The sequence below is a fragment of the Pithys albifrons genome, chromosome 4 (genome assembly GCF_047495875.1).
Source record: "Pithys albifrons albifrons isolate INPA30051 chromosome 4, PitAlb_v1, whole genome shotgun sequence".
NCBI lineage: Eukaryota > Metazoa > Chordata > Aves > Passeriformes > Thamnophilidae > Pithys > Pithys albifrons.
The window spans coordinates 66,596,342-66,613,629 of NC_092461.1; the positions used below are offsets into that span (position 1 = coordinate 66,596,342).

The window sequence follows — 17,288 nt, forward strand, 5'->3', positions numbered from 1 at the left end:
GAAAGGATAACATTGTGACCTCCTCAGTGTTAACACTAAATTTTTTGATCCTTCCTGCTTGACTCAGAACCCTTGCTGCTGGGATCAAGCTATTTCTTGACATTTTCAGGTGATCTTGGAAAAAAGATTTATAGTTCTTATTGTTATACAACAAAGCTTAATAACAGAGAAAACAAATGCTACCACTCCTAGGAATCAAATAAGAAACCCCTTAAACCTTCTATTTCATTAAAGGCTATTTTTTTTACAGTTTGAGGCTTGTCTTACTATTTCTCAGTATGTGAATTGTGGGTATTCCAGCAGGCTGTTACATGTTGGGTTTGCCACCTTTCATAATGGATAAGTACTTTTCCAGTAGCACATTCTTCACTAAAGATCATGTAATTTGTGGTTTTCAGTGGATTTATCAACCCCTCTTTAATCCTTATTAGTTTATATGCCACTGGTTTAACAAACATGCCTTTCTCCTCTTTTACATCAGTGGAACAGCTCTATCTGTGAATGAGCTAGATGACTGATTTCAAACACCTGATTATCAACTTGAATTTGTAATGATACTGAACTCAGTATGGTATGCCTACATGACTCCATCCATTTATAAATCAGAGTGTATGATTCCATGCATAGACTAGGCAACTGGTATTGCTCCTATTTACTAAGAGGAGGTCAAATAGGTGCTTACTACAGAAGTCATTGAAATCCATGAGATTCTTTCAATAGAAGACAGTAAGAGCTTTTTGTAAAAAATGATTTGCTAAAATAATATTGAAAGATCTTTTTTGAAAATGATAAATTTTAGTTTGCTTGCCACTGAGCATAATTGTGCTGGTTTAAAGGTGAACCAGCAGGGGAAGTGAACTCACCACAAGAGAGATTATAAGTCAGAGCTAAAATTTAATAATAATATTATAATAACAGCACTGACACAAAAGGGAAATTGCTTTCAACTCACAAAACCCCAGCAGTATAACCCAGTGTCCTGGGGCACAAACCCAAGGGGGTTTGTTTGCCCTTGTGCTGAGACCCCTGTGGTTCCCCCAAGTCCAGAGCAAAAGGAAATGAAAAGCCTGTTGGTGCAGGTGAGGGCTGTGGTCTGGGTGAGAGCAGTGATCTCCTCCTGTCGAGGTCCTGCTGCTCTTCTGGATCCAAGGAGAAGTTCCTGAGGTCTTCTTACCCACCATTTATGTACCCTCAGGGAGCACCCAGGCCCTCCCCCTGGGCGGGGACTCACACAATGGGTGATTAACTCTGGGAGCCAGGGGGTATTGAACTGTTGATGGCCCATTGGCAGCTCCGCCCCCCCTCAGGTTGGGTGTGAAGGTGATAATGGCTCCCTGGGCAGCTGCTGCTAATGGTCCATTGTCCTTGGGGAATGAATAGAGGGGGTAGAATACACAGCTTTGATCACCCCCACACAGGGTTAGCTGGTCCCTCCTGCTGAGCTAGGACAATAATTAATAAACTAATGAATTTGATCTCCAATGTGTTGTCTCAAAAGTCCCCCTCCCAAACACAGTTTATTTTATATTCATAAATAAAGAATTATCCTCCAAATGTGATGATGGCTTATACCTACTCCATCTACATAAATACTTTACTCCAGTTCTCTTGAACAGTTTTTTTTGTTACCAATTCAGACACTTCTGAAAAAAACATCAATTTTTATATACAGAAGTGCATATACACATGCATTCATACACATTCACGTTTGGTAGACCTCATATACTAAGTAGCTGCAAGTCTTTCCCATGTCCTGTAAATTATGGTAGCAGAAATTGATCCAGATTTAGAACTTTCTTAATATTATTACCATTTTCCTAGTTATGTATTCAAGATTAGAAGAAAAAAATGGGTGACATCATTAAAATAGCAAGACCGTGCTAGGCCTGAGGAACAGGAAGGACTAATTGAGGGTGGGAGGAGCAGAGACTGCATGCCTGATGCTGCAGAGACTGTCTGCATGATATTGAGAGGTCTGAGGGGACCCTGACACAAGTGGTAATTGGCGCATTAGTTTCACAGCACGAAGAGAAGGAAATGTGTTGACTGTATCTGGTGTGTTTACTGTGTGGATAGTGTAAATTACTTGCTTTTGAAGATGCTAAGCAACTCTTGTGACAACAGAACTATGTTGTCCTCTCCAAAGAACATTGATCAGAGGATCAGTGTTGCCAGTGGGAGTGAGCTAGTACTAAAATGATAGTGGTGCACTCTCCTCTTTATGGAGATGCAAATTGTATGGTAACACTGTAGAATAGGAAGGGATATTCCAATACAGAGGGAGCTGTGGAGCTGCATGTTGCCTTTGAGAAATGGAAAGCGTGATGCTATGCTATGGTCTGTCTTTCTTTGTTTAAGCAGATCTCAGTGAATTTTACATTTTAATGGGCATTAACATTACTAATTTATGTGTCTTTACTCTCATTTTACTAGTAGCATTTGCAGTTTGTGAAACTCATGAACAAATTGCTCTGCCACAATCCTAATGCTTGGAGTTTTCTTCTTTCCTGTTGTGTGGATCCAGAGCTGGAGTGGGCTTTCAGCAGCCATGTATCATGAGGTTGTAACAACTGTTCTTATCTTTTTCCTGTTTAAAAAAACCCCAAGAAACACAAAGATTATCAACAGTAGCTCTTTAGAAATGCAAAGAGCAATTTCCTAGATTTGATGAAATATGAGTATTTATGTTGCTTCAGCAAGTGATTTTCTTATCGGTTGTTGTTTTCATGAATTTAGAGTTTGTACTTAAAACGTAGTTGGTTTAATTGTTAAGTTTCAGTCCTTGAAAGAAACTGAACTTCATGTTATCAACAAAACTAATAATTGTTCTTCTGTGTTTAAAATCTTATATATCATGCCCAACACTTCGTTGTCCCTTCAGGGTACTTGAGAATGTGTTTATACTTGAGTGCATGACTGTAGGTCAGAGGGCCAAACACATTTGGCTTGTGAGGCACACACCATAATCAGAGGTCTACTGGAAACAAACCAAAACTTTTGGAGCATTCAGGCAACCAAAAGCTCGAGGAATGGCTGAAAGACAGTGCCTTTTCAGATTGTTTCCCACTACTTCATTATAATAGCAGGGAATAAGGTGTGCACTGAGATTTTAAATGAACCCTCTAATGTCAACATAATTTTTTTCCACTGCTATGATTCAAATTAGGGAGCAGAAAAACACTTTTGTTGCTTGCATGACATACCTCTGACATGGGGCCCAGAATGTATGGACTTGGTAGCCAGAGAGAGGCAGCCAAGAGTCATAGATATTTATTCTCTTTTCAGGCCAGAGCATCAGTAGAGGGAGTGATCAAGTCCTAAATGAGGACCAAAACCATTTTGAGTTGTAACTGTTTCCAGAGTTAGCACCATATTGGAATTATCCTTGTTCAGTTCCTTACTGAGATCTTGTTAGAAATTCACAAATTGTGTAGAAATGGAAAATAGTCAGAATCCCTTAGAATGTAAATAAGCAAAGAAGAAAATTATTACTGAGCTTCTTTTTCAAATCTGAAAAAGTTATAAGGTAGCCTAGGAGTCAGATCTCTGTTTATGCTTCGGATAAGATAATTCATACTGACAGGGTCTCCCAAACTTTGTGACCTGTGGGTCTCAGTATCACATACTCTTTGCTATTCACAATTCACTGTTACCTTCAGCTTTTCATAAAAAGAGTTTTGAGAGTATAATTTCGAGCTTCTTACCATAAACCATGAATGGTTTGTACACTTCTGCTTGGGAATTGATAATGTAGCCAGGAGTGCCTGTCATAAAAAACACCCTTATGACATGTTTATTGGCAATCACACCACACAAGTTAGAGTCTGAGCTCACACTGAAAGTCTACTCTGTTATTTTCAGTTATGGCCAAATTGCTGCACATCAGTGGTGAGTTAAAATGGTAGGAAGCTTAAATAATCTTTGATAAAACTTCACTTATTTTTAGAAAAAGAGATAGTGTATGTAAAATGTAATGTAACAGACTCTCAAATGTCAAAGATATTAGAAGGGTATACAGGTACATATGTCTGATCAAGACAGAGAAGGCCTGCAATATGCTTTCCTCTGTCAGCAGTATTACATGTTAGGCACTGGGAGAGCACTCTATTTTACCTGTATGAAATCACACAGAAGTTTTAAGCAGAAGATTGAAACTGAAGATCCAAGTAGGCCCAGATCCTCACTCTTACTGGAATTTTTCATTCTAATAGTTTAATATGGATGAAGACAAGGCAATGAACAGTATGCAAAAAACTCTTGTTAAGAAAATAACCATGTTTTGAAAACAAATAGTAAACACGAACCACCAAGTTATTTGGTTTACTGGAAATGTTTTTGCAACTAATAATTGCCACTCAAGGAAGAGAATGACAGCAATGTCTGTTGTTACCAGTGTTTTATGAATAACACCAATGCTGATGATAAAGCAGTGCTACAGAGAAAATCTTTAAGATTTTACTGGTGCATCTCTAGAGCTCAAGGCAAAGGTACATTTTAGTTAGCTACATGTAGTTAAATGCCCATGGAACTTGATGACTCAGTAAATTGTGACCTTTTAATGGAAGAAATGCAGAGCATTTCAGGAAAGATAAGGTTTCATAAAGGAGTCAATTCTCTTTTCTGTGATACTCTGAATCCATGCCTAACTGTACTTTCAGATGCTCTTTTTAGGAAGGTATAGGATGATGGTAATATTAAGTTAGTATTAAATGGGTTTGCCACCCATGTCTTCTGATTTTTTTAAACTCTCAAGCTTTTTGATTTATCCTAATGTTAAGGAGGAGAAAGTAAGATCCTTCCATAAGGAAACAAAATAAGAGACAATTATGGTAAGGAGTATCCTAAAAGCAGATTGACATTTAAGTAGCAGAATAAAGTTTTTGATCTTGTACACTGATCTTGACCTAAGGCTACTGTACTGGGGCATCTTGTTTCCTCCCTATGAGATGGAAAGGCATAATATTGAGGCCATTCTCTGTAGTCTCTTAATTACACTTTCTCAATACTTTTGGAAGACTTTCAAAAATAATTCTTTTCACTGAAGTTTTCTTATATCTTCTCTCTTAAATATATTCTCTCTATTGATATAAGAATATTGGGAGCATTTGTTCTTAAAAATATAACAGATTGACCTTATCTTTGCTCCTGCTGCTGTTCCTTTTTTCTCAGATAAAATTTATAGTGTTGCACTTATTCTAGTTTTGTAAAAGAAAATTTTCTCTGTGAAGAATATAGGTACATTAAATTACTATATGAAAGAGATTTAAATCTTTGTGGAAATAGAATGATTTTTTTACTTACTAATGTTGATTACTGAGTTTTGATTGACCTTGTTTGAATTTTTTATTATTTTTTTAACCACGGGTATTGTGGTAACAACTCTCAGATTTTGAAGGTATTTACATTTTATGGTACTGATCCTGAAAGGTTTTCTTGCATTTTCTTTTTCTTTTTTTTTCTGGCCTGTAGAACACTTCACCAGAAGCAGTGGGACTCTACTTAATATATATTGTACTCAACCCAAGGGAAGGAAATTTCAGGGGCAGAAATATAATCTATAAACCAGCAAGGCATCTAGGCAATTTTCTGATTATAATATATGTGCCCATTTGTACAACTAAAGATCAAATATTGCATTTCCAAATACTTTTCAACAGAGTAAGAGAAGCAGGTATCTTCATATCCATATAAATCTTTAGTCTGAGTAGTGTGTTACTTGATCATATACATCATAGAACAGTGCCATTGTTTTAGCATGGTAGAAAAATTATTGTTAAACAAGAATAAACAGTAAACATAAATAACAACACTATCAATACATACAATCAGTCTTTTGTCACTGAATACATTAAGTATTTCTATAACAAATGCATTTGAAATCTTAGAGCTGGTTCAAAATTAGGCTCCTTTCCAGAAGTAATCCATTAATACAATAGCTGCCCAAATCCCACTTCAACTTAATTTCACTGACTGACTTTTGGACTAAAAGCATTAAGCTTGAACTAGCTAAAAATGTTCAAAATGTGCATTCAATTAAGGAGTAATTAGATACTCAATCACCCTTACATCACACTAGGGATTATCCAAGAAAGAGGAGAGATACTACTCACTGCAGTGTATAAAACAGTTTTCTTAATTAGTTTAGTACTAATTGAGATTGAGAAAGTGTCACTATGTCACAGCATTAGTTTGCCTACACGGAACCTTAAGAACACAACGATATTGGCTTCTCTTGGGCTTTCTCAGATTTTTCAGTCTTAGTCATTGATCCAGTACCTACTGGCCATGGAAATAGAAGCTTTCTGTTCAGTTCAGTGGGGGTTGGTCCCTTGTATCAGTAGACCACTGAAAAACATGCCAAGAGTTTTTCCAGAGATGGAGAATAACTTGTTATTATTACTTGGTTTTTTTTATGTTACACCTTTATACCAAACCCCAGGAAGAACTGAGGATCCTCTGTGCTCTTATGTAGAGTGTAACCATGGCTAAAACCCGCTGTTCTGTGAAGGACTTACAGCCTCCCTTGGAAGGCAGATGATTGATAGTTCCTCAAATGGACCATCAAATGGTCCTGCTGCCAGAATGAATCAGGGAGCACATGCAAAGGATTGCGTAGATTGTCTCTGTGTAGGCACTGAGCAGTGTTGATGGTGGCTGACAGCCTTTACTCTGTCTTTAAAGAAAGAGTGGGAACTCTTTAGAATGTGTTGACTTTTCCTTGTAGTCCCAGATGAACATTTGGACCCAAGCACTTGTGGATTGTTTGTGTGTATGAACTAAGATATAGTTAAAACTAAAATAAGCTCGGGGGGAAAAAAAAAAAGGAGATTGTTAGTACAACAGAATGTAATGGTTTGGCACTGCTTCTGAACTGAGAGCACTGGAGCAACCTGAGCAGCTGATTTCTTGTTATGCCAAAGAACATGAATGTCTGTCTGCATGAAATCAAGTATTGATTAATCTCTACTGCTAGTGAATAAATGGGGTGATTGCTTTCTATCTGCTGAGCCCACCTCACTCCCATGAGAGCCGAGTACTCAGCACTTCACTTGGTAAGGTCCCTAAAAGAGTAAATGGTAAAAAATTCTCTGTAACTAGTATGTTTTTCTTTCTCATTTACTGCCATGCACACCACATTAGAATTAATTACCAGATTGATTCAGAAAGCCAATTGTAAAACTTTGGTTTGAATTAATAATTTTACCACTACATTTAACTTTGCATTTTTACTACCATTTCCTCCATTGCTAGTAAATCTTCCAGCACTGGCTTTACCCTGAAAGAGAAGAATCAGGACCATTATGTCACTGAAGTATATACTCTGAAACTGCTCCCACCTGCTGTCATGAAATCTCAGCTTGTAGTTTTCCCTGTCTCCCTGGCTGGACATAAACAGTCTTTCAGACCCACTGCAGAGGAATTTCAGTAACATAATTGTTCCATTCTCTTTTCAGAGAGGGAGAGGACAATGCTCCCACAGTGCCCGCAGATGAGAAATGGAAACTTTTGAGGCTGCTGCTTCAGTTGAACTACAAAGCCTGTATTGTTTGTCTTCGTCTAATTCAGCTGTGATAGACAGCTGTGACAGTTGGTCTGTCCACATGGTCCAGTGAAATTCTGTGAATGGGGCTGTACATTAAAAGAAGCAAACACATTAAATCTTCCAATTCTCACTGTTAATTATTTTTCAATGGTAGCTATATTGGCTTTTATAGTTACTTTGCCATAGCATTAAATAGTCATCTGTGATCCAAATAGTACTGACTTTAAGCTTGGTATGAATGCTAATATAGAAATATTCATTATTTTTTGAATGTTAGATTTAATTTTATTCCATATAATTTCTTGTGTTGTCAGTAACCATCTTTTCTGTAGAGAGGAAGTGCATTCTATAAAACTAAGGAAAACATTGTTCAGAAAGAGTACTATACAAATTCAGATTTAATTTTTTGGCAGAAAGAAACTCTTCTCTGCCAAACATATGCATTTAACATTGTTTATCTGAATAAAGCTGAATGACATTTTCATTATTAGGAACCTTACTGAAATAAAGGACAGTTTGGAACTAAGGAAATTTAATGAGTATAACAATAAACAGAATTGTCTGAATTATTTTCTACTTGATGGGTCATGGAGCTTTGCAAAGAAGTGTTCAATTCAGGCAGAAAATTATCAGCTTTTGTACTCTCATGAATTATGACAGCTGCATTTGTTCTGTACATTGCTGAAGATGGTGGTCTCAGGACCTACTCTGCATGTCCTGAACTCACTGCACAGCATGGAGATTGCAGTGTTGGGCCACACATGACTTACCTGACAGAGAAGATACGGGAATGGTACTCTAAACCTGCTAGTCAAGACCATAGCTTCTAATTGCTGTGAAACACCAAGATTTGAAGGACGGAGTCAGTAATGTATGGAACAGCAACTTTGATCACCATAGCTATTAGTGAGGTCCACTGTACTAGAATGAGGGGTCAGGTTTATGCAGAGACCTCTGTGAGTGGAAGAATCCCAGAGGCACAGATGGCAAGCTCCGGGCTGGGGCACAATGAAGATGCAAACCAAGGGCTCACAAGGGGAGATTACTCCCTTGGAGCAGATCAATCATCAGTCACAAAGTCATCCCTAGGCAATGGTAAATGCAATGTAAGAAAGCATCCTTAGTCCACCTTGTCAAGGGTTATGGGCACTGCTGCTGCTGAATAATGAGTTATGAACTCTCTGAGTGAGTAATTTCTGTGTATATTGGGGCAGCTGAAACAACAGGACAAACCCACACTCTGCAAGTGAGCTGGGTGAGGGGGAGTAGACACTTACTGTATTTGTAACTGAACGTACTGCAGAAACACATGCTGCCTTTGGAGATATCCCTTGACAGCATGCATTGCAATAAATGCATAGAAAATGTGCAGCAAGCAGCCCACCATGAGGTTGCCTGTTTATTTTGGGCTTAGCACAGTAGCAGTTGCCACATTGCTCCTTTGGCCTATAGAAAGTTGTATTTCTTAGAGTTGTGTTTAAGGAGTTCCTCTCTGTCTTCTGCCCACATTTAATGAAACACAACCCCAATATCTAATCTATGGGTTCAAGATTTCTGTGCTGGCCAAACCCACACTTTGCCCCTCAGTGTCCCCAGCATATGCATGTAGCAGCTTCACTAGTTGCTGTCCCTCTTCTTGCAGTGATGACTCCCCAAGCAGCTGCAACCAGAGCCCAACCCACGATCACCAGAGCCCAGCCTCCCACTAATACACATCATACCACAGGGCAGGGAGAAGTCTCTGATGCAATGGCCTGCAATGGCTAGGCTGGACTGTCTGCAGTTTTGGACAGGAGCCTGATAATTTGTCCTGGTCATCAGGTTTGGTACTAACATCTTGAGTAAACAAAACAAAGCTATGTGAGGTGGAAGTCATCTGGTTTCTGCAAGGTGAAGACCTCCTTGTGCCCACCAACGAAAGAAACCTCTGAAATTGTAGTGAACCATGTTCTGAACCTGGCAGTTCTCAGGTTATATGCACAGTTCATTCAGATCATCTCCCTTTGCACACAACTACTGAGTGTTAACTGACAGGAACTATAGTAGAAATATTGACATTGTGATGAAATCTGAACTAGATTTATTCTCTAAATAAACACGTTCCTTATCTTGGAGCTGGCTGATATTATTTTGGCTGTAAAATACGGATATATTGCAAAGCAAATGATGTAATGTCTCCACCAAAAAGTCCATTATTTCCTTTTCCTGTGCTTGCTTCCTGTATTTGTGTTCTTTCAGGCATTGCCTTGTGCAGTGAACTTCTAGTCATATAAATACTACTACTGAGGAATTGAGGCTAGTAAATGTCTCAACATTTGTCAGCCTTTTTTTTTTTTCTAGGCTTGGTGTTGAAAGAGGAATAAAACCCCACTGGTAAAAATACTTATAACTGCATCTTGTCTTAAGAACTAGATCTAATTATGACAACAAATTCATTCACAAAACACACCCATTCTAATAACAGATTGGTCAACCCACATTCATGGTGTGTTGGGAAAAGTTAAATTATTTTTTTCTGGTTTTCATAGGAATCCACAGGGAGGAATTTGCAGGAAGGACTCTCTGTATATTACTTCAGTTACACTGCACCCATGAGAGATTTTATTGAGTGTGGCAAGGCTCTGCTACTCTCCAATTAGTCCCACATGCCTGTCGTTGTATTAACATTTTTAAGAAATCATAAAAACTGATAAAGGTGTTCTGAGGGCCTAAGTGTGCAAGGTCCTAAATGAATAACTTCCTCTCCAAGCCTACAGCTGCTAAAATTCTGAATCAGATAGCTATTTGGAAGTATTTTTAAAGGTAAATATTGATGTGCATAATGCTCCACATAATTTTAAAATTTATTAGAATGTGAATTACAACTTTTGAAGAGGTGCTGAGCAGTTAGGCACTTGTTGATCAAGAAATCAATGACATAATTAAAAGCAGCTATGTGCCTCATCAGGCAAAGTCTGACTCCACAGGCTTCTGGTAAACTGCAGGAAGGCGTTGGGAATAGGAAGAAGTCCAGCTCTTGGGTGAAGGCTGGTGAGCTGAGGCAGAATGTCTGCTGTTGATGATCTTTCCTCTGCAGGTGACAGGTTCTTTGAGTTACTCTAGTTTTCTGGAGTCCCCAGGAAAACTTGGAGGCTTTAAACTTTTAGCTTGACTTCAGACCATAGTGCAATGTGCTTTGCACCATGGGCTATGATCCTGGACTCCCATTTATCCAAATCAGAGGAGCTTCTTAGAGAGTACCATGCGTCCCTAAATCTTCATGCCTGGCTCCCACCTTTCCTTTGTGTGAAAATCAATGCATAGGTGGAGCAATAATGAATTATAGGCCTGTTCCCAAAATATACCTGGGAGGTAACCAGACATAAATTGCTGTGGGTTAAAGGATAGACTTGATCCCAGACATTATATTTGCAAGCATGGTGTAGTGGCTGTGTATAGAAAGAGGAGTGAGCTAGGACACCAATGAGTGGTCTCTGGCCACCATCCCTGTCTGCCTCCTAAAGTTTGATTCATTGGTGTTCCTGAATCTCAGACAACAGTTGAAGACTACTGTTGCTTAAGAGTTAAAAATTCTTAACTACAGAGCAGCACAAAGAAAGAATAATTTTACTGAGAAATTTCAGCTGGATTTTGCTGAGAATGGAGAAGGAATGAGGAGAGGGCATCCATGCATATGCAGTTTCACAAGGAGTCATACACATCAGTGTTTCCCAGACCCTGCCAGGGTGCAGCTGCTGTAAACTCAGACTTGCCTTCATTGAGTTTGACTGGTGGGCACAGCACTAGTACTGTAATGGCCTAGTCTAGTGCAAATTAATTCTTTCTTGGGTGTCACATAAACTCCAGTGAGAAGTTTCCTTCCTTGTAGAAATGGGGAAAGCACCAGGGGGATTAAAGGCTATAGAGGAAAAGGGGAAAACCATCTAAGGGTTGAGAACTGTGGAAGGAGGACAAATTTTGGCGTGCCTTTTCCTCTTCAGCTGGATTTCATGATGGTATCATCAGCCATGGAGTTTGATTTGAGATGTGTCCTTCCTGTATACAACAGTGCAACCTGCAGAAATGTCAGGTTGCTGGAGAGTCATCCACAACACCTTTTAAGGCTGGTCCATGTGGGGTGTGTTTGGAAATATTTATTGCAGATTTATTTATGAAAGTGTAACTGCCATTGTAAGCACCCATCTGTGTGTGTATTCATATCTTTAGAGTGCTATACATAGAAAAATAATTTTTAAAACAAGAACAATTTAAAATGAATAGTAGAACTTTAAAGTTAATAAATTATGGTACGAAGACTGTATGATTAACATCAGCTCACCAGCACTGTTGGTATTTATGTGGTTGGGTATCTTCCTTTGTTTAATTAATTAGTGTTAAAGTTCTGTTCCCTTCCCTTTTTGCCTGTTATTCATTATTCTGCCCCAGGTTCTTTATACTGAATGATGTTTGACACTTGCTCTGAAGACATTATTCATTTGCTCATGGGGCTTTTCCTTACAGTATTCATTTGAATGCTTCAGATATATTAAAGAACATTACACTCACTTTGCATATGCCTTCTCCCCTGTATCACATGAGGATTCCCCTCTGATCGCAAACTGACAGTATGATGCCAGGCAGAAGAAAAAACCCAGCGGTTAGAGAGAGACTCTTCTTACTGACATGCAACACGTAGTCTTTGTCCAGCAGAACTTGTTTTGTCTTAACTTAGCCTTATCTGCAAAGTTAAAAACCCAGCACTGAATCAGTAGTCAGGTCACCTCTTCAGTCTTCTCTCTGGTTTGCTGAGATGATGACTTCTAAGGCAAGGTTTGTATTTCAGTGCTGGGTTATTTTTTGTGACTCTTCTGTTTGGTGTCTTCAAATCCTTCTCACCACTGTTCTTCCCATGCTGTATACAGAGACAATGGCAGATCTTTACTTCTGCTTGGCCTTCCCCAAAGCCTGACCTGATTGTGATCCAGAGGCCCTCTCCTCCCCAGATATCAGGGAAACAACTGAAGATGGGGTAATATTAGATAAATGTGAAAACAATTTGCCCTGTAAAGTACACAATGAGCTGTTTGAGCCTTGAATAACAAAGAAAAAAGAAAGCATAAAGATAACAAAGAAAAAAGAGCGTAAAGAAACTTTCTTAAGTGTCCTTTTCACTAGCAGGGATGTGGCTGGAAATACTCCTTCTCTATTTCCATCTCAACTTGTTTATGTTGGAAGTAGTCCATACTGGGTGTGTAACACCAGCTGACTAAATCACAGCCAACTCCCAAATCAGTGATCGGAAACCCTTCTAGCCAGCCTTATTCCCTGAGACTTCTGCTCTCCTGCTCCTTTCCCACCACTGCGTGCTTGTCCTTAGATAGCAATCCTGATCCCAAACACTGGCTGTTCTCCACATTCTCTATGTTGGGTTACCTTCCCATTCCCATCACATCCCCTGAGATGGAAGACAATAAAGAAATAAAGTCATAACACAAACTCCATTCTTTTATATAGTAAAACACTTGAGAAGCCAGGCGATTCAAGTGCATGAGCAACTCCTGTGCTTATTATTAAAGGTGATGTTTGTGTCTGAGATGGAGACAAAAACAACCTGATCTTACATAGACATAAACTCTTTTCCTCCCTTAGGCTCTAATATAAATATACACTACAAACAGTGCTTTCTGAAAGGCCTCCCATGTAAACATCTGACAGCGATGAGCATGAAACATGAAAGCTATGATGTCAGTGAAACACATAGAGCTGGATACGATACACCATGTCAGCAGTATTTTAAATAACAGGTATAAAGCAGTTCTGGAAAATGTGTATTTAACCTCAAGTTGTGAAGATACCAGTTGGGGTTTTTCTGTTTTGTTTTTCAATGCACTATAGGTCAGTTGGAACTGAGTTTCTTTATTTGAATCATAATTTGAAAAAGGCTTGGTCTCTTTAATTGTGTAATCATGTGTGGCTAAGCAAAACAAAAAAAAAAAAAGGTAACCCAAAGGTAGCTAAAGGATTTATTCATGGATCAGAAATGTAGCAATTCACATAGTTAAGGAGATGTTTACTTAAAAGAAAACTAAAAAACAATCACAAAAAAATCCAAGAGAGCTGTATGCTCTTGGTAGGGAAGGCAGTAATGATTACCAAGAGCATGAGTCTCAGTGTGAAATTTTAGGCTGTGACTTAGATGTTCTGCAGCATTTTGAATCTTTCTGATTTTTTGCCATTTTATGCTTTTACCACCCCAGTTTCACACAACTTAAAATGGAATCCTAGGATGCCAGAGTACCTCAAAATACCTGTGACTAGGGCTGTAATGAATGAAAAAAGTCTTACAGAGCCAAAGAATGTGTTTTCAACAGGACCCAAGGTACCTGGCCTTCAGATGATGAAGCGATGGTGCAAAATTTTTATAGGTGTACTGTAAAGATGTTAATTGCACTATATTATGCAACCACTAGATGTCTGCATACTATAGAGCTTCAGGCAAGGTTTGTTCCCAAGCATAAAAGGCAAACAAAGAAAATGTATATCTGCAGATGTTTCTCTCTGTATCATAATTTGTCATCTGTTTTTTTCTGACCTATGCCCCTTGTTCAAGAAGGGATCTCCAGGCAAAGAAATACTTTGCAAGAAATATTACATGTATAAAATTTGAGACTGGTTTCTATTAAAACTGGAAAGAAAACTGTAGATTAAGCCATATGTCAAGATCACATCTACTCGGATAAAATTCACAAATAAATACCAGACATCAAATACAAACTGCCACTACCTAAGTCATCACAAATTTTAAGCAGCAGTAAAGCCCAGCAGAAATAGTGGCAGGTCAGGCTGAAGCAGTGGTGTCCTCAGGAGTAACAGTGGCTGCAAAGTCAGTCCTGTGGCTCCAGTAGGGTCTTGGCACACCCATGACTCAGAGCACCACTCTCCTCCCATCACTGTGGATGCAATAGAGATCTCCATGGTGTTTGGGCTTGTGGCAGCAGAGTCACCAGGGGTTTTGAGGAGCACCAAATCCCAGTGCTGGTTTGACTTCAACTCTTAAGGGTGTCCCACTGTTTTTTCTTGCTTTTCACTTGCAAAATGGAGCCCATCTGTATGATTTTAATGGAATCAGAGCTGTTAGGAAATATAAATCTGAGCTGTGAGCACCCTGAATCCACAGTAGTCCCCAAGGGCTTTCTTTGTAATAGTAATATTAGAGCAACGACACATTGTTCTTGAACCATAGGACAGCCCAGACTAAGTGTGCTCTGCATGAGCAGATGTTTACATACCTGTTTGGCATAAACATTTTTCTCAGAGTTTCCCCATGGCACAGTGGTTTGCGGCCCTTTCTAGGTGCTCGCTGCGATGAATTGCCAAGAATGCCATGGGAAAAAAAATTCCTGTGTTTTCAGGGCCTTTGCCACTCCCTGCAAAGCAGGTTTTGCTTGAGTTTAGATACTCAACTTCAGAGGTCCCTGTTATCTGAGTTCTTGAGAAAAAGTAACTTTTGTGAAATTTTGTTAAATTTATTGGTTTCTGCAAGGCAGTACCTGCAGTGTCTCAAGTAAGCACCACTATGGAAGCAGATTTGCTGCGTCCTGTAATCCTGCCCTTGAATCTGAACTCTGCCTCTTCCCTCCAAAGGCCTCTTCACACCTGTATCATGTTACTTTTGTTTGCTGTTCTGAAATACAACCTTCTCTTGCTTCTCCTGACCTGACACCTTCCCTTGCTGCTGTACATTCTTTCTATCCCAAATGTGTTTAGCAATCAGTGGCTGCAGAGCACAGCCACCTTTTGTATGCTATTTAATAATATAGTATTCATCCTTTCCTAAAGAGTTTTGAGTGGTGTATTATGTTCAGGCTTTCCATATTTCTTTGCATCTCTTGGTTAGGTAATCAAGTGACAATTACTAAATCCAGTTTCTCATTAGCAAAATTGAATCTAATATTAAGAATTCATTCTCATTTTAGAGCTGATTACCATAATTATGGTTAGTGTTCCATCAAAATTAACTTTGTTTTCAATCACTAAAAGGCTAACAAGCTCATTCTTTACCATTTTCATTTGGGGTTCATAAATGCAGAGAAGGAAGGTCCTATTGGTGCCTTGAAATTACAAGCTGCAGGAACTTTCTTTCACTGTCCTTAACAGTGAGTGTCAAAATTGTAAAGCTGAGAGACAGAATGATGAGAAAATTTTTCTGGTTTTAAGAGATGGAGGAACAACCAATAAGTTGCCAGTGTCACTTCTTTTTGAATCAGAGCCGAATCTGATTGCCATTTATGTGCATGATAAACTGCAGTTTTGCACAGTAAATTTTTTTTAAAATTCTAAATACTCCAGAAATTATTTTTGGAAGATTATTTGTCTTGAGAGAAGAGCCCACAGTGTGCTCAATATTGGGATTTCAAAAGTGAGGAGCCAATGAAGCCCTTGGAAGATGGGTCTTTGTTCCACCTTAAGGAAAGAAAATGCCCTTCTTGACATTTCTAGAACTTTTCTGAATTGTAATGAAGTTTCAAGTTAGAATACCCTAAATTACTAAAATTTGGGCCAGTTTTAGGCGCGTTTTACAGGACTTCTGATATATTAGCTAAATATTTTGCCTTCAGCTCCTTTCTAAACCAACCTCCATTCTACTTTTGTTTGTTGTGTAATTGCTTTTATTTCTCAAAGAGAGAGACAAGAAAAAGGAATGCATTTTGGGGAAGTATCTGTCAGTAGTCCTGTAAATAAAGAGAGTGATAATATGTGGTTACATTACCAGCTCCTGATAGGACAGACTTCGCAATCTTTAATATACACCTCTAACTTACTAGTCAGTTAGAAAGGAGCAATCTGGTATCACTTTGGGAGTCTTTTGATATAGAAAGAAATTTAACTGTGCATAGATGAGATTGATTTCACAGTTTTTTAATAATGTTACTCTCCCACCAGTTTCTAAGAAGCAAGAACTAAAATACATTCAGTTTTGGGTAACAAGAGACCAGGTGATGAGGTATCCCTATTCCTCTCCCTTTCCTTATACCTGTTCCTTTCCCTAGCAGCCAGAAGAATGAGAGGAAAGAGTCAAAACATCTCAGCAACAAATTCCAGCTGACATTTTAGCTGTGGTGGACACCTACATGCAGTAGCATCACCCAAACCCAAGCAGTTGCACCTGTAAGAAGAGGGCATTTGGCTAGAGCAACGAAAGAATTAGATATCTGTGAAGTCTTAATCTGCTCTCAAGAGTTTTTCAGTTACTAATTTAATGAGATCATTTGGGTTTTTTTGTCTCCTTAGTCTCTTAAATTGTCTCTCATTAGATTTTAATGAGACTTTTTCCTCTTCAGATAGAGTCCTCCTGCTTTCTTGGTACATTCTTTCTCTTTGTACCCAGCAGTACACCCTTAGGTTCAGACCTGTGGTAAAAATATGTTCAAATCTGTATGTCCAATCCAGACTGCACCACCAAAGTGACTTGCAATTACTTACAATCAACCAACATTAAAGTGGAAAAGTTCACTCTATTAGGCTTGGTCTTTATAAAAGGGCTCACAGATTTTCACCCATTAATTCCTTCATCAAGGTGAGAAGCTTGCATTGACCTTCTGCCTAGCCTTGAGTTACCTTCAATCTGCATTCTCAGTGCCCTGTGTCTGGTACTATGTGTAACCCTATTTGCACTCCATGAGGTGTTGTGCGTGGGTTTCACATCTTTTGTTTTACATGCCTTTTTTTCCTCCCCTCCCCTTCCCTCCCTCCCCCCATCCCCCTT

General features: G+C 38.8%; 1 protein-coding gene across 1 annotated transcript in view; it reads left to right on the top strand.

Moving 5' to 3' along the window:
• Nucleotides 1-10,327, top strand: part of CA8 (carbonic anhydrase 8) — a 50,570-nt gene extending 40,243 nt beyond the window's left edge. Inside the window, exon 9 of the mRNA XM_071554475.1 lies at nt 7,455-10,327. The gene's annotated coding sequence lies outside the window, so the exon portion shown is untranslated. The remainder of the gene's footprint in view (nt 1-7,454) is intronic.
• The last annotated feature ends 6,961 nt before the right edge of the window (nt 10,328-17,288 follow it).